Source organism: Oryzias latipes, chromosome 17 (genome assembly GCF_002234675.1).
Source record: "Oryzias latipes chromosome 17, ASM223467v1".
NCBI classification, from domain to species: Eukaryota; Metazoa; Chordata; class Actinopteri; order Beloniformes; family Adrianichthyidae; genus Oryzias; species Oryzias latipes.
Window position 1 is genome coordinate 28,881,843 of NC_019875.2, and position 24,736 is coordinate 28,906,578.

Below are 24,736 nucleotides of genomic sequence, written 5' to 3' on the forward strand. Positions count from 1 at the left end.
ATCAGTGTGTGAATGTGTGTGTGTGTGCATGGGTGAATGGGACTGTGACTGTAAAGCGCTTTGGGCCTTCATAAGAGGGTAGAAAGCGCTATATAAGTACACGCCATTTACCATTTAATAAATCCACATAGAATCTAAAACTAGCATTTATTTTTGCAACATTTTTGTTTCTAAAATAATGTCAATGACAGTCAGACTGACATGTCAACATTTATTTAACTTTAAACCAACATCCTTAAAATTGAATCTAAAGTTACTGGGAATTTTGAGGTTCTTTGTGTCTTAAGTCAAGTTTTTCTGTTGTCAGGAGTTTAGAGTAAACTGATTTTGAGTCATTTTGATTTCCATTATTTCTAGATCCTAGCTCTTAATGAGACAAAGTTTTCAAATTTTGTGATTTTTGAAAAAAGCTTGCAAAGGTGTAGAGCAAAGAGAAATTCAAACCTTTAAAAGGTTTTAAACGTTTGAAACAATCAATCATCTTGCATTCTTTGAAAGAGCTTTAAATATTATTAAAGGTTTTAAACAGTGAAGCAAATTTTAAATGGGATTTTGAGTCTTGAAGCTTTAACATTTGCAAATTCTAAGGAAATTTACACTGAAATGCTTTAGTTTTTCCTTCAAATCACCAGGGGGCGCTATTCAATATTTAATGGTGAGGGACAGAAAACTAAGTGAAGAATATTATTTTTATTTTATTTAACCTTTATGAATCCAGAAAATACAACAATAAAACAATTACCATATTATTTGAAGACCTTTTTCAGGAAACATCAGCAATAAACATAAGAAATAACAGAAATCATTAAACATCCATTTCAGCAGCATTTTTCTTTAAAATGATCATTAAGTTTCCTTAAAAACTGCTTTTGAAAATAATCTACCCTTTTTAACCAAACAACATAATAATCTGATAAAACACAAGCAAACAGTGGTGTTTTTTTAAAGTCATTGTATAAAAAAATGTATTAAATAAAAATAGTTGGTGCAACTTTTCTTAACTTTTAAGAATAGAATAAAATGAATATGCAAAAAACATGGGATTACCTCTAAAATATGTCTGACAGAGAAACATGATGAACTAAGAACAGTTTTTTTGTGAAAACGGTTGTAGGTAAACACGCGTTCATTCCCTCTCCTGAAGCTCAAACAACAGTGATGTATTCTGGAGCATGAAAAATAATAAATGCATCATTCAGAGATGATGACAAAAGGCTCCTCTGCCCAGGTCCGGCATAAGAAAATGGGATAAAGCAAATGACATCAGTGCTTTATCATTGGCAGTAAACACAAACACACACGTCTGAGCCTTCAAGCCACAGATAAGGACTTTGCTGGTGAAGTCATTTGTTTTCATCTCAAATGTAGATTATTTTTTACATCTGAGACACCAGACTGTGTCATTGCCTGACTCTTCTCCTGGTCATAATTGTGTATTCTTGCATTTCTTTCTTATCCTTTTTTTGTCTGAAAATGAGGAGAACAGACTTCAGCTTCAAATTGACGTGAACATTTATGTCGACTTTAAAGATTTTATCCGTAAACTGAACACGAATTTCGTGAAAGCAAGAGCTGAATAACTGTGAGTGACACAATTCTGTCTCTGATGTTCTTGTTATATTCAGAGGAAAAAGTCTTTCTTGTTGTGTCAAAGGTCATTGAACAGCCAACTGGACTGAGATGTGCTAGAATGATCCTACAAAGCTACGAAGAAGCAAAAACCGCAAAATTCCATGTTTATTAACTTTATTTATATTTTTGTGGCCCTTTATTTATAAAATACAGCTTTTCAATATTTTTAAATGATGAAATAGAGCAGTGTTTTATATATATATACATAGAACAATTTTAACTTATGTGACTTTTAAAAGAAGGACACACAAGTTCCTTTCAAACTAAAATACACAGATCCTCCAGTTGAACTAAAACTACATGAAAGTCCAACGTGATATTTTCTATCATGATGACTTTGATGCACCTACTTCCTTTTTCTTTTCTTTTAACTATCAAATATATTGTTGAATCTTTTTTTTTAATCTGTACATGTAAATGCAATCATATATTTTGCCTCTGAAAAGCAACAGGACCCTGTTGTGCAGCAAAACATCAGAATATGTGCTTTGAGATTATCCTAATAGGAAACCATTTGGACAGTAGATTCATACTTTTACCAATTCTTAAATGATTGATTAGTTTATTGCAAACTTTTTTGAAAAACAAGCAAAAAAACCAACAAAAAAAAATACATATATTTATCAAAATCAAGTCAAATAGATCCTTTTGCTTTGTTATCTTTAAATATAGATGACAAAATCGAATTAACCAAAATAAATGAACCGAGTGATCATTTATTTAAATTGTTAGGATTGTTTTTCAAAGCCAAACAACCACAAAGGAGGAATAACAAAGCCTGATGACCCCTGACTTAAACAGATATGTGGTTGTTTTCTCCAGGTTTATTGTTTGTATGTTTTTTACACTCTGTTAAGGCAATATGAAGAGGAAATATTTCTATCTTAGAAACTTAAAGTCTCTTTTAACAAAAACAGCATTTGATAGAAACTGTTCAGAAACTCTAAAGACTTTATTTCACCTGTTGGAGCTTGAAAATCCATCCTCCTGACAGCAGATTATAGAAGGAATACAGTTGCAAAAATGCCTTTGAAGCTCAGTTACACCATTTTTTGACTTGGACATCCAGAGGTTTTTTTTGTGTTTTTTTTATTTTTTTAATGAAATGCAGTTTGGAAATAAAAATTCATCCCCATTACCTTGTCGAGCCCATGGAAATAATATGTAAATTTATGTTTGCCTGAAATCAGAAGCACACAGTGCTTTGGTATATCCGTATTTCATGCATGCAGCATCTGCTTTAACTTACCTGGCTCCAGAGCGCCTGGCAACATGCAGAAAACAGGAAAACAGGTTTGGACCTCACGTTGGTGCTAGAACCTTTTCTGAGAAGGTGCAAAACTGGAGACTAAACATCTGAATGTTTATTTATTAACTTAAACAACATTTAGGAAGTGTGGGATCTGGTTTAAATCCTGAAACTCTGGTGTCTTTATTTCTTCTTTTATCTTTTAGAACTGAATCTAAGTCTAAATGTTGCAGAAATAAGAGCTTTTCCTCTGAGTGCATATGACACAAATATTGGTTTGAAGATTCAAACAGCCTGAGATCGTCTCTACAGGGAAAAATGTAAGTTTAGGGGTGTAGAGGCGCCGCCGCTGACTGATCGTTTCTGTGCGCTGTGCTGTTTTTGAATATTCAGGCGCAGTGACGCATCAATTAAGCCCCCACCGAATCCATTTTTGCTCCTTTCATTATCTCCTAAAAGCGAGGACAGGTTGTCTGGGTTTACCAGACCTTTTGCTACTTTTCTTTCTAATTGCATTAATGAGCATCATTTCCATGAAAAAAAAAGGAATTTCATTTTTATGTTCTGTGATTTGCATCTTTGAAGTGAGGCAGCTGCTGTGAACCCTCCAAGGCCAGTCATTGAACACCGGCTCTGCTGTTGTTTTGGAGAGTTGTGATTGCGCACTGTGACGGAAAAAATTGTGTCTTCGCGTGTCTGTGAGCGGCAGGAAAGAATGGGAGTATATCTTGCAGAGGACTGGATTCAGGCATGTTCTGAACCTTGGGAGCTCAGTCTAAATTCCCAATTTCATATGTTTTTATTTTTATTTTTACATATGTTTTGTAATCATGAAGGGTTCTTGTGGTTTCATACAAACTTAAAGCTTCTTTGAACGTTATGGAGCATCAGCATTTACATTAATCTCTTTTTGTTGTTCTTCAAGACTCAATTCTTTGTGTCTCTTGAATCTTCTTATTTTTCACGCAGAAATCCTGTTTTAAAGCTGGTTTGTGCCGTATTTCACAAGGTTTAGACATAACTCGGTTTCAAATAGTAAAGTAATTATCTTTTTCCTAAAACCTAATTAACGGAAACCTCCTTCTATGAGCCTAAAACAACAAAACAGCATCACTGCACAACGGTGATTGGAAATGTTCAAACTTTAGCCCCTTTCATAAAATGTAATTGGCAATTTTCAGTTGTTTACAGACAAAACTTCTAAATGAACTTTTCTGAGACCAAAAACATTTGCATGTTTAGCAACTATCATCTCTGCAGGAGTCCCGTTTGTCCATTTCTCTAACCATTTTTACTTCAGGCAAGCCTGGCTTTTTTTTAAAAATTGTATTTTTTTCTCTTCACTCTGCAAGTCTCTGATGGTTGTAGAGATTTTCAAGCATTAAGAGAAAATAAATCTGATTTAGGATTTTCCTAAACAATGCCATGCAGAGTTTTGTTTTTTCTAACATTATTTGCTTTTTGATGTCATTCCTGAACTGGTTTAAGCCTTCAGGAGTGGTTTGAATGGATTTTGGACAAAAATACAAGATTTATCCTAAAATAATTTGTTTAATTTAAAGACAAAACAACAAAAAATCCTTAACAAGGGTATTTTTGGATTAGATACAATTATTTCGGGAGGCTTATTTGGGAGCAGGATGCAGCTGTCTCCGTTTGTCTTTTGTGCTGTTGTGGCACAGCTGCTGTGGGACATCAGGCTCATCCATCATTTGCATCATAGACACAAACAGAAAAATGAAATAAATGTGTAAAAATAGTGTCATTTTTTCTATTATTTATTGCAATAATGGTCGGATCGCTCTAACAACAGACATAATCTCAGTAGGCCTCTTGGTACAATGAAAGTAAATAAAACAATATTGTATTATTTTATTTTGCAAACAAATATTTAACCATTTATTAGATTTTTACCAAAAAGGCTTTTCTGTGAATGGAATCATTTATTACTACATATCCTTCTCACGCACTGATGAAGACCTCTTAGTGCCCAATATTAGGGCACACGGGGATTTCAAAGGTCACATATTTTGGGATGTCTCTGCAGCCTCAGATGTGGTGAATTCAACTGGAAAAACTCTGCTCCTGTGATGTTTTAGCATGAACAAACCAACAAGAGCAGATTTCCTCCATCACAAAGATCCCACGCAATGCCCAGTTCCAGAGAGGAAAGGGTTAAAATTTCCTCTCCTCTGACGGACCGATGATTGCGCCACGCTCTGATGGCTTCCTGTTGAATAGCCCTGATGAGGATTTGTGGGGGAAAAGTCCAACCTGTTCTTGGAGCGGTGAGCTTCGTTGCTATACATTCTGACGGATTTTTGTCTTACTAGGACAGGCGATCTTGGTTGCCGGCGTCTCTAGAGGGCCTAACTCCGGTTCCTGCTGAACTGAGCCAGTACTTGTTTCAGGTAAAACTGTTATCAGCTCAGTAGGCACTGGAGGTTGAGCCCAAGCAGCAGCACTGCACTGCTTTCACCACAAGAACCTACTGCAAACATGAAATTGTATGGTCAAAATTGTGTAAAATCCTACAAAAACTGCAATTTTGCAATTTCCAGAGCCTCACCCATTCAATTTGGTACCACTGAAAAGCCCTAAATGTTCTTTGTAAACACCCAAAAGTGTTCATTCAGCAGATTCTAAGGTTTAGAAATGGTCAGGAGGTTAAAAGACGTTATAAGACGTTTCAGGACGTCTTCGTTGAATAGTTGCTCACACTTAACTAAAGAGCAACATGAAGCAGTTCAGCATGAATAACATCTCTGAGAGTCAAATGTTCCATCATAACCACAGAATCTCTCTCAGCTTCACTGTTATGCTGAACAAACACAAAATTTGACCTTTAGATAGATAGATAGATAGATAGATAGATAGATAGATAGATAGATAGATAGATAGATAGATAGATAGATAGATAGATAGATAGATAGATAGATAGATAGATAGATAGATAGATAGATAGATAGATAGATAGATAGATAGATAGATAGATAGATAGATAGATAGATAGATAGATAGATAGATAGATAGATAGATAGATAGATAGAGCAGTGCCAGGAGTACTCAGGATAAAAAAAGACATAAAAAAGCAAAATAAGAAAAGACAAATAGCTTTAGAGGCAGGAGTTCATTGGAAATTCACCTCTGAATTGGGGGCGGGACCGTTGGCACGGAGCAAGTCTGCCTCCACTTCCCATCACCCATCTGTTCACATGCTCTCCCACTAGTTTACAGCCCCCCACACCTCCAACCCAACATTAGCGGTGCAACAAAAATGGCGAGCAATATCGGGGCTGTTCAGCCGTACAGTTTAGATCCAGATTCCAGCTCAGACGAGGAAGACAAAGACCTTCATGCATCTATTTGTCTGCAGGTGGATGCATCAGAATGGAGCGGAGCAGGGAGCTTGTGACCCACCCAGCGTGTTTTCTACGACACAAATACGATCTATTTCTATGTGAAAAAGATGGAAATAGAATGCAAAGAATGCTCATAAATGCAGTTAGAACAGCATTTTTTCATCTTCTCCTGATTCACAATGATTCAAATAAATAAATACTTAGAAATGCAAATTTCAGCTTAATGTTCTTTATATATATATATATATATATATATATATATATATATATATATATATATATATATATATATATATATATATATATATATATCCTCCATCATCAGAAAAATGCCAAAAGAACATGTAAAAAACATCCAAAACACCATTTTGATTGGAGTAGGTCTTTGACTTCTTCTGTACATTAGCCGAGCCTCCATAAAAGAGTGTTGGCTTGGCCATACACCACCTGTAGATACTTTTCTGCAGAAAACCTTTAAGTGTTCATGAGAAACTCTCTAGCAACACTTAATAACGCCTGGTGTTTAGAACTGATTCTCTGTTCCCCTGATTACCGTTTATACCTGAGGAAGGGTGCTGTGAAAGCTGATTTCTGTACCTATTAAAACTGGTATGATCCAAAGCCTGTTGAACACCAACACACAAAACATTCAAGTGCACATACACAACACACAAACACAACCTACACAATCAGAGCTTTGCTTTCATGACCACCCAGACAGTAAACGAGCTCAGAGTTCACAATTACATTTGCTACTTATTTTCCTGATGGGACATTTCCTGTAGTTCCTTCCTGCGTGGCCTCGTCCTTCTTCTCCCTGCATCTTCAGCGCCCCCACACCCGCTGCTTTTCCCTTCCCAGACACAATTTCTCCTCTGTCTGCTGGAACAGAAATACAAGAAAGGGTTAAAGCAGACAGAAACCGTATGAGCCGATGTGCATGAAGCCTACAAGAGGAGCCTGTGAAATTGGAGTTAATGGTTTTCTTGGAAAATCTGGTGCAGACCTGTTCATCAAAGCACTTCCACGTCCTCCATCCACGCAGCTGCAGAAGGAGCAAATACAAATCTAAAGCACTATACTTTCCCTGTGTGTCTTTACAATAAACCTCCTTGGTTGCACAGCATTTTCACGTCTGGCCGTAATTCCAAGTTGACCTCTTGCAGCGGCGATGGAAAGGTTTGTGAGGAGCGGAACTTAGCCACTGTGAACACGAGTTTTCACTGAACTGTTCACGGAGCGAGCTAAGCCCTTCACCTCCACCAAACCCACCGGGAGACCACCACCCGTCCCTGCAGATTCACAGCTGCTCGCGTGATCAGAAAAACTGTAAGTTCAGACAAGTTGACGTGAGGAAACGTGGAAACGTTGAGGCGGAATCAACCTTCTCTGATCGTCACAATGGCAGCTTCCCTGCTTGGAGACCCCCACATCTAGTTACCGAAGTACACACTACATTAGCCTAGTCCACAGCTGGAAGTTGGCGGATACCTTTATTATCTGCAACATAACTTTATTTTTTTTTTGCAGAATTTCAAATCCAGTTTTAAATCCTTTTTCAACTGAGCTGAGTTGATCATTTATTAACTAAACAAACACATTTTAGTCAATAATCTGAAAAACAAGTTTCAACTTCAAGTAAAACTGAAATATTGGATCAGAATAATTTAAAAGGAAAACAATAATATAATATTAAAGCTACGAGCTGGCTTGTTTTACCCTCCCCGCCCCCATATTGCGCCCCTTTTATACCTGTTCTCACTAACTGAGGTGCACAGGCCAATTTGCATGTGTCAAATTCATGATAAAAACACTTAAAAAAATCTGTTGGTTTTATTTCCCAACCATTTTAATACTTGGTCACCTGGGGGTGATGAACAGGTTTTTGTAATTTTTAGAAGAGTCAGCAAAAATGAACTTTGTGATTTTCATTACATTAACCGCGCCCCCAGTCCTGATATGTGTACATCGTGTTCCATATTGTTTCGTTAAGTTTAAGGTGACGATTCAAGTGTTACATTTTCATAATATTCTTGTAAAAAATGTGCGAGAAACAGGGAAATGCCACTTATGCAAGCTCGCCATGCTGACGCCGTTCAAAAGCCACAACTTCTATTTCCAACATTTTTTTTCCTTAATAGCTTCCCAATGAGGCTCAAGGAGTTCAGGACCTCTGCGGGACAGAATAAGAAATCATACATGTCAAAAACTGAAAAAAAAGGTTTCTCTTTTTACAGTTTTGCGTCTTTGTTTGGGCACAAAAAAGTGTCCTTAATCGAGGACAGTCAGACAAAGCAGGTGAGAGCCCACACACAGGAAAGAACCACAAACAAAGGTTGGTCTATAACGACAAACTGTACCTAAAACACACACCTAATAGGCCATAGAAACATAAAACAGGACGAGCCAAAACCAAAGACTCTGCCAGAATTCTTTAAATGCACTGTGAATAATTAGCTAAGTGCAGGCAGCTGTGACTGCTCCACACGATCCACAGGTAAGTGGGCGGAGTCAATGCCAGCTTGCACAAACACCCAAGAGAAGGCAGCTTTCATATCCAAGCTGTTCTTTTATGAAGTGATCTTTATGCCAACATTTTGCAAACAAACTTTCTAAGTAGCAAATGAAAATATAATTTTTTTTTTTTTTTTTTTTTACTTAGAAAGTTTTGTTTGCAATGTGTTGGCATAAATATCACTTCACATTCTTTATGGTTGCAAATTCATAATTATCTGATTAAATTTGAGTTGACTGACTCACATCCAGGTCACAGTGTTGTCAAGTAAAACCCCTCAGGTGTACTTCTTCATTTGTTTTACAGAGATAATCCCAAAATGGTGAAATAAGACAGGCAGGTATGAGACGTTCTTCTCCAAAGCTTAACTAAACCTTAAAAAACATTTTTTTTAAAGGCGTTTTCCTTCTGTGGTGTCAAAGGATGGAGTGCAGATGGATCCCCGCTGACATGGACGCCGGGGTAAGGCAGCCTTTTGCTTTTGGAGTTCCAGCTCTAGCTGGTTGGAAATCCCTGGCAATGTGATTTACATGACATCAGAACCAAATCACTCTGCCAGGAATCCCTCCAGCCGGAGCAAACCATTCAACGACCAGCAGACAGACGCAGGGGAGGGAGGGAGATGGCGGACCGCGATAGAAATCAGAAAAAAAACAAAAAACCTGGTTTGTTGAGAAATGGGTGGAGGTGAGGACGGAGCGAGGAAAAGTTCACACTGCGGGTGTCTGTTTGAGAACACATCAGCATGACAGAATGCATTTATCCCTTCATCACCATTTAATTATGGGATAGACGCACTTTCAAACGTGAGCGCCCAACGTGTCATCTTTTTGTGGCGAGCAACGCAGACGGTTGATGGACTTCTCTTTCACTGACACACCTGAGTAAACAGAGCATTACTGCAAACCTATGGGCTCAGAACGAATCTATAGGCTACAGTTCAGGGACTTTGCACGTGCTCATTAGATCGTGCACGTGTAATCCATCAAGCTTGTGTCCTGGCTTTGAAACTGTGCAGGCCTGTGTTGGTTCAGTTGTCAAACTATAGCCTGAAGCTCATTTTGGTCTCAGACAGAGGCAGATGGAGACGTTTTACCCAGTTTAACGACAATGCGGCGTTATCCAGGTTATGCATCAGTTTGAGCTTCTGCACAAAGTTTCAATAAACCAAATAATCCTCTTAGTTAAGCTAAACATACAGCGCAAAACAATTACACAAAGTAGGAGAGATGGAATTGTTTATGCTTATGAGTTGTCTACTGTTGGGACAAATGTGATACATTCATTCACCCCAACTGATTTGAATGGCAACCACAAAGGGACATTTCTCCCATCAATTAAATCTATTGTTTTGCTACAACTCAGTAAAGTCAAATCTCCAGAATGTTCAAATACAACAACGGAGTATTAGGTCCATCAAGATAAAAATGAGAATAAAGTCGTGAAGTATTGAAAAATAACTACATTTAAGAGAATACAGTTATGTAGTTTCCCTTTCGGCTTTTCCCATCAGGGGTCGCCACAGCGAACGAGTCGCATGGTAAACTTGGCAATGTTTTACGCCGGATGCCCTTCCTGACGCAATCCTCTCAAAGCAACCGGGCTTGGGACCGGCACAGAAGTAGAGAAGGGAACAGGGAGCAGCCCGGAGTCGAACCCTGGTTTCACGGACGGAAGGCGCCGCAAACCAGCACGAGCTAAACCGGCTCCCTTAAGAGAATACAGTTATATTTAAAAAAAAAAAAGAGAGAATAGAGTCATAACATTTTAAAAGAAAAAGTAACACAATGAAAAAAAATTGCAACAATTTAGGAGTCATCAATTTATAATTTTAAAAGTCACAATTTTACATGGAAATTGTCTTTTTTTTTTAAATGAAAAGTCTTTATAAAATTTATTAGCAAAGACAATTGAACATGTTTGATTTATGTTACAGACCATTCAGTGGATATTCCACTGTTCAAGAATCTCATTGAATTTTTAACTTTTTTTTTTTTGTAAATGTACCATTTTATTTTGATGAAACTACAATTTTATAAAAAAAAAAACATGATTTTTTTTCTTCATAAAATGTAATTGTTGTATGACTTTATTCTAGTATAAGTTAGACTTTTTTTTTTACCTTTTTCTCATTTAATTTTTCTCTCATGGTAGCCTTAAAACTCCATAAAATGAATAAATTCCACTACTAAAAGTATCTTAAGGTTATTTTTTCTCCCTTAAACATGTTCAAACTCTGTTTTGTTTGCATATATATTTTTTGCGACTATTTAATAAAAGTAAATGTTCATTCCTCAAGATAATCATGCAAAATGTTTGTCAAAATACAATCATCTTTTCTTTCTTGCTGCAAGTAGTTTTTTTTAATTTGTCTATTTATCTACTTGTTTTGCCATCATTATCCATCTTTTATTTTGTCCCTCATATTCTGCCATGAATTGTTTGAGAATTTGAAAGTAGGCAGACATGTCTGTCATGAATGTAGTTGTTTGCCGTCAGATAATCTTCTTAAAACACTTGAATGAGTTGGTACAGAAAGGAGGAAAAGCCCCGCGCCTTACCCACTAATGCAACAGACTGTGGTTTTCCCGATGCTCCACGTCACGCCTTAACCTCAACCACAAGGCTGGTTTTTCTCATCATCATCCAAACATGCAGAGGAGATGGGGAAGCAGAAAAAAGATCACCTGTGGTGGGAGAGAGGTAAAAAAGTGAAGCTTCAGTTTGGTTTCAGTCAGATTTTTTAGTCTGTGATAAACCTTATGAACATAATTTGGTCGTAGACATGACATTGCAGTTTGATAAAAAATTTGTTTTTTTCTTTCAGAAAATCTGCAGTTTTATTAAAAATTTAAAATTAAAGATTTATTAAAAAAACCTGCTGCAAAAAAGAAAGAAAGAAAGAAAACAACATTTTAGTTGCTCAGCAATGCAGACCAATGTCTTGCTTGAGGTGGATTTTGAATTCTGACCTCATTATTTTGGTGTTTGATTCTAACATGACAGATTCTGACTTGGTATCAACTGAACCACAGATTCTTTTGTCATGTATCCAACTATAAGCACTAAAAACTGTCTTTTATTCTCTTTTTTTAATCTATTTTCTGACATAAACAGCAGCTTTACTCTTTTTCAGAGGCATGTAAACCAGCTGAAATGACATGTTCCAGCTTTCCACCCGCAGAACTGCTCACAGTAGAACAGAGAACAAGCTAACAATCAAACATGTGTGAAGAATGACTCAGAATAACAAATCAGAGTTAAATTAAACAGAATTTGGTTTGGGTGATCAATTACTTTTTTATGTTTAGCATTTAGGGTCTAGATTATGAGTATAGAAAAGAGACTTTCCATTAATTGGACAACATTTGAGAAATCCTGCAATGGTCAGGGAATCTCTAAGTGTAGCAGACTATCCAGTGATATTGGGTCAATTTTAGAACATGATCTACATTAAATGGTAAACTACAATGATAATCTCAGTGTTTTTTCCCCCCCTGATCCTTCAGGAAAATTTCAAAGACACAACAATGTGTTGCATCTTGTGCAAGATACAATGTGTTGTATCTTGCAGTTTCCTTAAGGCTCGTCCGGCCTTTTAAAAGGGACCTCACGAAAATGGAACGTACCACTGCTGTGCACCGTGAAGTATTTCTAAGGCCAATGGAAGTCGTACACACTCATGATGTACAGGTGATGCTGTCGTACGGTGTCTCTTGTCGTCTGAGTACTGGCTCACCTGAAGGGTGTCCATATAAACTACACCCATGTCCAATTTCTAACAGTCAAGCCGCATGCGAAATGCGCACATTTATTGTGTGAATTTATAACTATTTGGCAAATGCTAGCTAGTTAAATAATGGCAGTTAGAGTCTGCAACCACGATGATGAATAGAACGTCCACAGTTTTGTTTGTCGTTTTCAATATTCTGCTTTTTATTTGTTGTGACTCTGACTTGGGACTTTTGCACAAACACACAAGGACAGTGATTTTAATTCAAACATTGATGTCTTCATGCGGGAGTGTTGTCGGTCAGAGTGGCACACATTGCTGTGCAGACTTGTTTGATTTCAGGAAAACCTCATTTTGAAGTCTTTGAGAACATTTGCACGGCCTCCATTTCATTTTTAATCTACCTACTGTTATGATAACGTAAACACGACCTTTATCAGGGCAGGTGGTGACAAAGTCAGGGCTTGTGTTTGACTTCAATTGACTCTTAAATTGGTGCCATTTCTTGTTAACAGATGCAGGCACGTCATAGAAAAGTCTGAGAGTTTCAGCTCCAACATTAAAGGGAGGTACAGCAATTTGGGCAAATAGTGGTATGATCATCTACTCTGCGTAGCTCAACACTGTTTAATAAAGGAAGATTAAAAATGAGCAAACCCGCCCTCACTTCCTGTCACCCATCAGTTTACACTCTCTCCCACTAGCTCACAGCCCCCTCACACACCCAACGTAATATTAGCAGTGCAACGAAAACGTCACAGTTTGTACAGTTTAGATCCAAATTCCAGCTCAGACGAGAAAAAACAAAGACAAAACTTTATATTTTTATGTTACATTTTACAAAGGTAGTTTTTCACAAATGGAATCAAAAGAGAAGATAATAATTTAAGTTAATTGGTCCATGAAAAATGTACATGTTAGTTAACACAGGTACTTCAAAAGAAAAAAAATAAGAAAAGAAAAGAAATCAAACAAATTTACAGCTTAGAGTCGGAGTGAGAGTCTTCGCTATCTGTCAGATATCTTTTTACATTTTACTTTGTATTCATACAGTATTTAAACAGTACATGCATATGGGTATCTCACATCAGTCCAACACAAAGTCAAATCTGGATTGTCTAATGGATTGTAGACATCCTTTCAAATGGAGCAACATGTATTAAGTTCCAACTGGAGTGAAGATGTCACTTTCTCCATATCATAGATGCCGAGCATCCCTTCAACCCATTCTTCTACTTTAGGCACTAAAGTATCCAAACGGCATTCTTTCGTTCGCTTCTAATTCACAATGATTTGAATAAAGAAAATACTCAGAAATGCAGTTTCAAGCCTAAATTTCTTTATGTTTGCCCTCCATCATTATAAAAATGCCTGAAGAACATGTAAAAATAATATGTATATATTTTTATAGCAGTAAGTCTTGCTATCCACAACATAATTGGTTGAATAAAGCATCCAACCCATTATTTCCTGTTTTTCTTTATTTCTTTCTTTATTATAGTATCTTCCGCCATTTTTTCTTGCTTCACTTCTACAATTTTTCAGCTATTTTAACCATTCAACTATTCAAATGTTCAGCCCTTTCGGCTTTTTCCAGCTGTGACTTTTGGTCCTTCAAATCCTTGAACTTTTCAAGATTTACAGGATTTTTGCCTCCATTGAAATCCAAGGGAAGTCCTTGGTTCAGTAGCTCGCTGGTTCGATACCCGGCGCCAGCATTTTTCACAAAAATATCTTTTTTGTTATTCTGCTGTTTTCACTTTATTTATGGTCAACTTTGGTACTTTCTTTCTTTCTTTTTTTTGCCAACTACCTTTTAAGTTTCATTTTCAATCAGCAATAAAGCATTCAACCCTTTTTTTTCTGGAAATGCAGCTCCTTCTAGTTGAAGTTTCAAACACTTCATAGTAGCATCCACATTTTAGATCCTCCTGTTCAGTTTCACAAGGTTGTCCGCTCTTTCCTTTGCCATTTTAGCCTTCAACTGTCTTTCACTCTTTGACCAACAAAACATTCATCTGCCACGTTTAAAGTTGGCAGCACAGCGCTTTAATTTTTACTGGCTGTTAGACAAACATGAGATGACGTCAAGGATGTTAGGATCCAAGGACACGCTGGGATTCAGGGAGCAAAGCAGCTGAAGGTACAGAACACAGAAAAGTTGTGTTTAGCTGAACTCAAATTGCTGCAGTTTCTGGAATTCCACAGATAAAAAAGCTTAACCGGGTGAGAAATAATCAAACTGAGAAGAACTGCCTTCTTGGTAATACGCTGAGGAGACCTGAACAAGAAGAAACACTGAGGGAAGCAAACAGGTAAAGAAATGAAAACAGCTTCAAAATTCAAGAGTTAATAGAGTAAAAAAGCAAAAATCAAACCACAGGAGAGAAGAAACAAACTAAAGTCTATTGATTTCATCAAAACCAAATCTCCAGAGGTGAAGAAAGACACTAAATAACAAGATGGCGTACACCTGGAGTGTAAATGGGGATCTGTTTGCCACTCTCAGCACATCCAGTTGTGTTTACAGCTTTTTTCAGCTTCTTCAATCCGAACAAGAAAGTCTGTGCCATCCTTCTTGTTTAGCTGCTCTATTTTTGGTCTCCTAGCTCGAGTGAAGCTGAATTTTTCAGGTCCGGTATGGAATGATAATGGTAATAACAAGCACCGGCTTTGATGCAGTGTCTGTCTCCATCTCTCTGATTTTCTGTAATTGTGTGGCCGTCACCTTTCCTTTGCATTTCTGTAGGACAGAGAGGCAGAGTGGCCGTTGTGTTTTCCCTCAACAGCCAAAGTGAGACTACAAAAACACACAAAAGTTGTGACTTTATAAGAGCTTTTTTGCATAAACCGAAAGAATGAAGGCTGGGCTCTCTATTAAAGCTTTTTCCCTTTGCACTTTTGGCTACATTTAAACTGTTTGACAGCCAAATCAGCAACATTTGTTCTGGCTGAGCTCAAAATGACCTGAGCAGCAGAAAGAAACAAGTACACGAGTAATGAGCACTTTACTCGTTTTTTTCTGTCTTTTTTTCTGTTCTTTGTTTTCCTGAAATCACAATTTGAGTTCTATCAGTTTTTCCTAAATGAGGACGATCTTAAAGACCCACTCCGATCATCTTTTGATCTATTTTGAAGGTGTTTTCTGTGGGCTTTTAAACATGATTTTTTAGCCTATTTATACTCTCTCCCACTAGCTTACAGCACCTCAGACCTCCAACCTAACGTTAGGATTTAACAAAAATGGTAAGCAAAATCGGCGCTGTCCAGCCGCACATTTTAGATCCAGATTCCAGTTCAGCTCAGGAAAACAAAGACGTTCATGGATCTATTTGCCTGCAAGTTGATGCATCCGAAAGGGTCGGATTGTAGCTTCCTCGTCACAGCTGCAGGCCATTTTATATTTTTTTATGCAGGCCGTTTTTTTCATTCACAATTTTGAATAAAGAAATTCAGACATTCAATTTTAATTTTCTTCATATGTGTCCTGTATCATCAGAAGAATGCATCAAGAACATGTCAAAAACACCATTTTCTTTGGAGTGGGTCTTTAAAAGTACTGAATCCTCATTTGTTTTTTGCAGACCTTTTGACATGCTCAAAGCTTGTGCATTAGTCATATGAGGTTGACGATGCTGCATTTTTTTTCAGGTTGTACTTGGAGGGTCGTAAAGAGGAGCACGATACTCTCCCTGCAGGTGAGGAGTGGCAAGGAGCGGCCACTTATAACGTGAGCTAACGTGCTCTTCATGCAGTTTTGGGGGAGTTGAAAAGATGAAAAATCTGTACGGCAAGCCTACATCTAACCTACTTCATTCTTACAGGTTGGTTCTGTGTTTGCTATGCCTGTAGAAAGAAATGTGCTTGAGCATTTCTCCTGAGCGGTCTGCCACCTTGATATTTCCAGCGTGACCCATACAGCAGACAGCCCACATCCACCCGTAAGGGCAGTTGTGACAAAGGCATCGGACGCTTCCCTTCAGCATTGACTTCTCTGTTAGGCTGGAAAAATTGGAAATGCAAAACAGCCGCTATCAGTCTCTTCTATGGTAAAACTCTACAAGTGCTTCACCATCGAAGAGGCTGCAGCCGAGTCTAAAACTCCGACATCCTTGTCTAAAAGTGCCGGCGCCAACATTAAAGTGACAGGAATGACGAAGTGGCCCTTTTCACCATCTTTTTTGTCAGTAAAAAATAAAGGAGTGTGCTTAAAGTTTTGAGAGCTGTTACCCACAGCGTCATAGTGCATCCATTTCCGTGGCAATCTGCAAATGCATTAACACTCGACACAGAGATGGACCTCACACATGGCTGCCCTCGCCGGCTGCTAAACAAATGCCGCCCCTCTCAGCTCATGTTCGCACTCCGGGCGAAGCTATTCGCAGGGACGCTCCTCTTGTGATTACCCCGTGATTTTAACAGCCTGAGCTGCACTGTATTTTGGCTAGACAGCTTTTCTGGGAGCCAGCCAAGGGCACACATGATTGGTTGGGGGGGTCTGTCTGGAGCGTACAAATAGTTACTCTATCCCAGTTTGACCTGCGGCGTCCTGCACTAAAATTTTACTACTGGGCAGAAAATGTGAAAAGGCGAGTCCCCCACTGGTCTGTAATGGACAGAGCTGAGTGGCTCAGTGAGAATAAAGGTGGCGATGTTTTTTTTTAAAAACTCCAGGCCTGTTGGCTCTATACAGGCGGAAAAAAGGAGAGAAAGGACGGACGGAGGAATAGGCAACAGCGGAAAGTCAAATTCAGTTTTTAAAAGGGTCTTCAGGCTTTTGTCTGATGATGGACGACATATTTAAAGAATTTAGCTCAAAATTGCTTTTCTGAGGATTTCTTTATTCAAATTGTGACTCAGGAGCAGATGAAACATGCTGTTGGAAAAAGATTGTGTTTGTGACGTAGAAAATACGATGGATGGGCCACAAGCACAATGCTCTGAGCTCTCCGTAACGAGGAGGGGAAGGGGGGCGGGGTTGCTATGTGTGCAATGTCCTAGAAAACGACACAGATTTGTTTGATTTTGGCTTAAAATGACATAATCATAATTAAAACATCTCTGGGAACACTTTAAAAACAGATCATCTAAGGGAGACTTTAAAGGAATCAATAGAAAAGTTTCTTTCAACAAATATTATGATCCAAACTTTTCTGAAACTAAAACAGCATTTTTTGTTGTAGGATATTTTTTCACAAAAATACACTTTCATTTTTTGCCTCAAGTTGGTGCCTCCGTTTGAGTATTTTTACATCCAGGCATAATCTGGATTAAATCTGTTCCCAGTCTAATTGTCAACACATGTATGAAAGCAAAAAAAGAAATAAAAAAATTCCACAGTAAGCCTAATTACAAACCATAAGATGGTTTACATTGACCTCTAGAAACAAATCAACAAAACGATTTTGGCTGAGGTTTTGGCAGGAGTGGCCAAATCCCTCCTGCAGACCACATCAGGTCAGGTCTGGCGGCTAAAGACGGCCTCAAAGCTTTAGTGATGCCACTCCAAAAGCTTTGAGTCTGGACATGTCAGGAAGATGGATGGAACCAAACATTTATGAGCCTAAGACTTTCACAGAGGGAGATTTCCAGAAATACTCGAGGACAAAATAGAGATAATAAACACGACTCAGTTCTGAACCTGTTTTTTTTTAGCTGCATTTTGCTTTAGACCCTGAGTTAAAGTGGAGCTACTTACATCAAATTGCATCCAGAAATGGAAAATCAAGACATTTTCAGAGAAAGGAAAAAATGGCACACAGCCAGATAATTAATTATTCAATTGGTGACAAGGTTTCGTCAAAGGTTCTTTGACGAAACCCTGAGCTGGGTCAAACCTTGAGCCAAGCAGCAGCAGCAGCAGCAGCAGCAGCAGCAGCAGCAGCAGCAGCAGCAGCAGCAGCAGCAGCAGCAGCAGCAGCAGCAGCAGCAGCAGCAGCAGCAGCAGCAGCAGCAGCGGTAATCATAGTTTCCCACACATAAACGAAGGTGAAGGCAGTTTACGAGGCTCCCAAAAAATGCAATAAAACGTCTTTCTGTGAATGCAGCCATCTGTGGAGCTTTAAAAGAACTTCCTGTAAACAAGACTGAGGAGAACAAAACCTCTCACTCCCCTTCAGGACTCTCTGAATTTGCCTTTCATCTTTGTTTTCCACCATTTCTCTCCTGTCTGTCTGTCTCCGAGCTTTCATTTCTCTTCATCCTCCCTGCGTTTTGTCCTCAAAAACCCTTGTTTGAAGGAACTACTTTTTACTTCACATTGTTTTTAAAAAAGAAACAGCAAATGTTTTAAGCACAAACAAAGGGAGGAATGAGAATCTGCAAGTGCTTTAACTTTTACTTTTTTTTAAATGAAATACAATGAAAAACGGGACACATTCATCAAATGAATCTAGTTTAGCAATAAATTGTGCATTTCCTCAGCTAAAATATAAAGCTATTAATCATTTTAAACATGTTTTAAAATGGAAAGGCCTGAGAACCGCCTAATGTTGTCTACAACTTTTTTTTTTTCTCCTAAAGAAAAAAATGTTTTTATTTTTCGTGTTCTGACTTATTGAACTTCCATGAATTTCAGCTCATTATAGCCCCCCCGTACCCTGATGGGACAGATGTTATCACATCCCGGCTGACATCAGAGAAAACGCTTTAAAAAACGAGTCCGTTTTGTGAATGAATTTGGGTAAAATAGTTTACATTCTTCACATCAGAAGCAGCTGGAAACGCTCAAAGGATTTCTGACGTCTTCTCATGTTTTTGCCACTCTGACATTCTTCTGCCTCCCTGCAGTCTTTTTTTTTTGTTGAAAAGCTCTGGATTGTCTCATGTCACCCAGACTATGGCAGGTTTGTTTTCTTTAGACCAGTTTAGTGGCGGCTTCTTGACAGAATTAGCTTTTTTTAATCTGAGAAAACCCAGATTTGCTGCTAAAGCGGAGTGGACCGGCCAGGCGCTGAATGGCAGCAGAACGTCGCGTGCATGAGCACAATCGCAAACCGAAGTCAGGTGGAAAACGCCGCCTCACTTCCTCTGTTTGTGCCCACGTTCAACGTATGGAGAGGAGGCAGGAAGACGGGAAGAAAAAGGGAAAAGGGAGAGAAGCCACGTGGTCGCTGGGGGCTCTGCCCGCCATTTTTATTTCCTTTTTCCCCTTAAAAGAACTTTAGTTAAACTATATGATCAGCACAATGGATTCTGGTGAAAAGAGGTGAGCAAATTAAACAAAAACAAGGTGTTTACTGTGGCGCCGGCGTGAAGGAGAACAGAGAAATGAGTGGGAAACCCAAATCCTCACCCATCAGTTTAGACAATGGAAACTCTGACGATATAACATTTGGAAACGTTGGGGGCCCAACTTACATTGGTTTGTATGCAAAAGGAATGCTTGTAAAATAGAAAGCTGGGAAAGAGAAAATGATACCCAAAGTATATGCCAAAAAAAAGAAAAAAAGAAATCAGAGTTATATCTAATCATCTGCTGTTGATGCAAACAAGAAAAAGATCCAAGGTCACGCACACTTTCGTTTTTTATGTCTGAGAAAGAAACTGCAGCTCTGCAAAACCTTTGTTTACGCAACAAGCAAATTTATAACAAATTTAACCTGAAAGACTTAATGAACTGTTTATTTCTGCCTTTGTTTGTTATTTTGTTGCATTTCTATCTGCTGCGAGAAAGAGTCACCAGCGGGAGAAATGACATTTTTACTGTGAATTTGTTCAAATGAATTTTTCTAAAATATAAAACATATTTTGAGTTGATTAAAAATAGTTTGTGAAATTAAGTAAAATTTGAATTAGCAAAAAGGATTTGTTAAAGTGCTCCTTTTACTGTGTAAACACTCCTTTTGTATTAGAAAACAGACTCCTTCCCTCTTTAATTTCACTTTTACTGACATAAACAGATTTAAATTTTACGTAAATGTTCATACTCACACAAATCTGAGTAGAATGTGATTTGTTCAAAAAGCCTGACGACTGAATTCGCCCAGACTGCAGAGATCCGAAAGTCAGGGAATTCTTCCCAGAGTCAACACAGGCCAGAGCGTGCACACATGTTGCTCATGGAGGACTCACAAGTCAAGTCCCGGCTCAAAGGGAGCACAGAGCGCTTGCTAAGTTTGCTCCTCCTCCTAACAACTCCTCTTTAAGTCGAGGGTGTGGACTGAGTCAAGGCTGTGACTGCGAAGTCCACATCATTCACACAAGTCTGCTGCCTGAAAGCCCCACCCATCAGCCCAGGGAGAGTCCCAACAGAAAGGGAAACACTGAAGTCTTCCCTGAACACCAGCCCAGGAGGTGTCAGGAAAGTGTTGGTTCTTAACGGGTCGCCCTCAAAACAACCGGGAAACAAACAAGCCCCGCCCACAAGGAGACGCAATGAGGAGGGGCAGAGGTCATTTTCAGGATGTTTATGTTCTTCGGCAGAAACCTTCAGGGGCGTGCGGTGGGCTAAACAGCAGGCTGTGAGCATTCCCGCCTCCAGGCGCTTCCCCGTGCATCCGGCTGCATTGGAGTGTACATTTGCAAACACAGGCACACGTTGGTGTTTATTTGTGCAGACGCTCCCGTGGCCTGTAGTTCATGGCCTCCTGTGTGCTGGTGCTGATGGCTAACAGCTGCCATGTCTTTCCTGTCTGTGTGGGTATAGGATCCATGCTGAGACGGTGTAATCATACAGCACGCTTGCATCTGCTGGGTGTTAACCAAACATGTGCAGGTTTTTTTCTACCCATGCGTTTATTTGATCTCATTTCGTTTAGCTCTTTTGGTGGCTGCTTTCGTCCAGAAGCTTTTACAGAGCTAATTTGTGAAGAGGCGGCTATTACTGAAAAACTTGACATCTCAATCTGTTCCAAAATCACAATAATCTGCATTTCCACAAATCAATCGAAGCAAAAGTTCTGAAACAGGAGGACGTAAAGGGCAACAGAAGGCAGAAAGCTTCTTTATCTGCCCCTTTTACCTTTTTAGATAAACACATTTTAGACTAAATAAGAAAAAAACAAGTATTTTTACATAAAGAGAAAACAGATATGTACAATACAAACACAAACAAAAGCATTTTTTGATGTTGACGGGGCATTGCCCTGCCGGTTTAGCTCGTGCTGGTCTGCGGCGCCTTCCGTCCGTGAAACCCGGGTTCGACTCCAGGCTGTTCTTTGTTCCCTTCTCTACCTCTGTGCCGGTCCCAAGCCCGGTTTGAGAAGGTTGCGTCAGGAAGGGCATCCGGCGTAAAACATTGCCAAGTTTCCCATGCGACTTGTTCGCTGTGGCGACCCCTGATGGGAAAAGCCGAAAGAGAAACGATGTTGACGGGGCATTCTTTTCTGTTTCATGTGTTAAAAATCTGCATCAAAATATTTAAAAAAAATTCATACAATAATGTCTTAAACTGTTTAATACAGTTACTTTTATTCATTCATTCATTCATCATTCATGAATGATGAATGAATGAATGATGAATGAATGAGTTACTTTTATAGAATTTAAAATCAAAACCAGAAGCTGAATAATTTATTGACTTTTAACATTAAAGACCCACTCTGATTATTTGTTTAAATATTGTTAAAGCCTTCCCAGTGCTCTTTTTAACCCCTTGATGCCTACATATATTTCCAGCAATGGGAAAAAAAAGTCACTGTTTTTAACTGGATATTAAATTAAGATAAGTTTGGAGCAGATGTGGTTTGATGCATATTTATTTTATTTCATTTTATTTTAGTTGACTTTTTTTTGGACATAGTTTCTGCAGGAGTTCATTAGAAATTTGCACGGTGGCCCAGAAGTGAAAATCACATCAACAAATCACTCAATCAACATTTTAATGATCACAACGACAATTGAAAAAGCAAAACAAACTTTAAAGCAAAAATAACGTCTTAGAAAACATAGCAAAATTACAAACCCAAATTGTGTAAAAACAAAATAGTATTTTGGAAAACTAAAGTACTTTCCATGACACAAAATGAAATGTGTCATTGGGACATCTCCAGTATCGCTTCATGTCAAATAACTTTCAGTTGAAATGATGGACAAACATCATCATTCTTTTTTCCGTAAAGATGAAAAATACATTTCGGTGAGCAAAAATAACTTGCAGAAATCAAATAAAATTAAAGCTACAAGTAGCATTTAGCGGGCCCGAGCACGTGCCACCGCCTGGCACGAGCGACCGCCCCGTGAGCAACGCCCTGCTCGAGCCATTCTCGTCGTTTTTTCTTGTCCATTCTTGAGCTCCAAGCTAATGTTAATATGACAGCAGCCTGTGGGGGGGGGGGGGGGGGACTATAATCTGTTGCCTTAAAGGACAAAGACTTTTGCATATAGCATGAAAAAAATTCTTAAATCTAAGCCTCGTTTAGACCTGCTCATTTTCTCATCAAGTAGAAGAAGGTTTTTATCAGATTAAGAAACAAGCAATGATGATAATTGCTATCACTGTCCCTAAGGATGAGAACAATAGAACTCATTCAATTTTCACTACAATGTCTAGATGAGTGTCAGCTATGTCTGATAACTTGGCCAATTAGCTGGACCGGGATCTTACAAAGTGCAGGTGGTTTAACGTCCAGTGTGATGAGTCTGTGGACGGCAACAGTTCAGCATAGCTTTTGGTTTCCACAAGAGAAGAATTCCTGACACATCTGCCCTAACAGACAACTACAAGAGGAGTTGAAATGTATAACACGGTGAAGGAGTTTTTGTGCAGAAAAAGGTACCATTAGAAAAGCTGGTAGCCATACCTGCAGACGGGGCTCCTGCTATGATTGACCGACAAACAGGTTTCATCACTCACTGTAAAGCTGACCAAGACTTTCCAAAATGTCTGCATTACTGCTGCTTCTTTCACCAGTAGGCCTTATGTGCAGAAGTGATTGGCTCTGGACATATAATGACTCCTATTGTGAAAATCATAAAAAACCTCAGCTGCAAAGCAAAACAGAACAGGATTTTTAAGGTGCTATTGGTGGAGATATCTGCTGAATATGGTGAATATGAATATGGTGAATCTGAACTTGTATTCTTGACTGACATTACTGGAAAACTAAACCACTTGATCTGCGAGCTGCAAGACATTGGCAAAACTATATTTTTTTATTAACCAGCCTGCCTGAGCCAGTGTTTTTCTTGTGTGGATCTTTTCTGCCAGGGCTTGCCAGCTTGGTCAGTGGATGTTGCTGCAGTTGTCTCCCTTGCTGGGACAGCTGGAGTTAAACACAGCAGCCTCACGGCTGTGAAGTGGACCCCGTTGCTGTCCCAGTCTGGATGGGCACTGTGGTGATGTTCCAATGTTCAGGCTGGCTCCTGGTATGAAGAGATTCCCAATTACCATTTCCTAACCGCAGAGCCAAGGATGTGTTTACATGTTTAGGTCAAAAATGTGATGAACAGCTTCATGTTGTCTATTGATGTAAGTTTAAACCTAAACATGTTTCCCTGTTACTAATCCAGTTGATATGGTTCTCCATCTGTGTCTAGGTGATAGAAAAGCATTTTTTTATATTTAGAGCTCCAAGCAAACAAACAGTTGTCTATATAAGAGCTTTTACAATTGTGGACTTTTAGCAGGTCTCTGAATACATGTGACCAATGTATGGTGGATTTTCACAGACTTTGTGTAAAACTGAAGGTGACAGAGACTTTGGAGAAGTGGCTACATTGCTCTGGACTTCTTTGTTTCATCCACAGAAGAGTAAAATATGTGATTGATTTTGAAAAGCTGCTGAAAAATGTATCTTTTTAAAATTGCAATTTCTAATTTGGGTTTTACATTTTGTGTTCCATTTTTTGTGATTGTATTAGAAAGATTTGTTATTTATTTGGTGTTTAAAGGTGGTACATAATGTATATACACAATCTTCTTAGAGACATTTGCTATATGTTGTGTTTGTTGTCGTTGTAGTTTAATTTCTTTGGATGTATTGAAAGGAAATGAAAAGAAGTTGCAGCATTGATTAAAAAAAGCATAAAAGAGACATTTACTGTCTGATGTTACATCTGTAGGAGTGTACTGAGACTGGGTTTTGTTTTGGAGCACATTCATATATTTTGTTTGTAAAAAAAAAAAAAAGATAAAATATAAAGTTAATTGTATTTTGGATGAATAAAAAAGCAATGATTAGTGCTAAGGATGTATAAAAGACAAACAAAACAAAGGAAATTGCTGTATTTTAGTGTTGAACTAGGCTTTCTAACTGTTCTATTTTCTGTCTGCCACTCCTGGCTAATTTACATGTGAGCACACA

The 24,736-nt window shown here is 38.5% G+C and overlaps 1 long non-coding RNA gene and 3 other non-coding genes across 4 annotated transcripts; all 4 read right to left on the bottom strand.

Moving 5' to 3' along the window:
- Positions 1-5,237: 5,237 nt before the first annotated feature.
- mir24b (microRNA 24b) lies at positions 5,238-5,344 on the bottom strand. Its single transcript, NR_107190.1, has one exon. It is a non-coding gene; the product is annotated as a microRNA 24b (primary transcript).
- A 2,076-nt stretch (positions 5,345-7,420) lies between these two features.
- mir27a (microRNA 27a) lies at positions 7,421-7,513 on the bottom strand. The gene has a single exon (NR_107191.1). It is a non-coding gene; the product is annotated as a microRNA 27a (primary transcript).
- A 1,730-nt stretch (positions 7,514-9,243) lies between these two features.
- On the bottom strand, positions 9,244-9,341 carry mir23a-2 (microRNA 23a-2). The gene has a single exon (NR_107192.1). It is a non-coding gene; the product is annotated as a microRNA 23a-2 (primary transcript).
- Positions 9,342-10,820: 1,479 nt separating this feature from the next.
- Positions 10,821-21,657, bottom strand: LOC110016923. Its single transcript, XR_002292240.2, has 2 exons — positions 20,424-21,657; positions 10,821-11,445 (listed from the first exon to the last, which is right to left on the bottom strand). It is a non-coding gene; the product is annotated as an uncharacterized LOC110016923 (long non-coding RNA).
- Between the last annotated feature and the right edge of the window lie 3,079 nt (positions 21,658-24,736).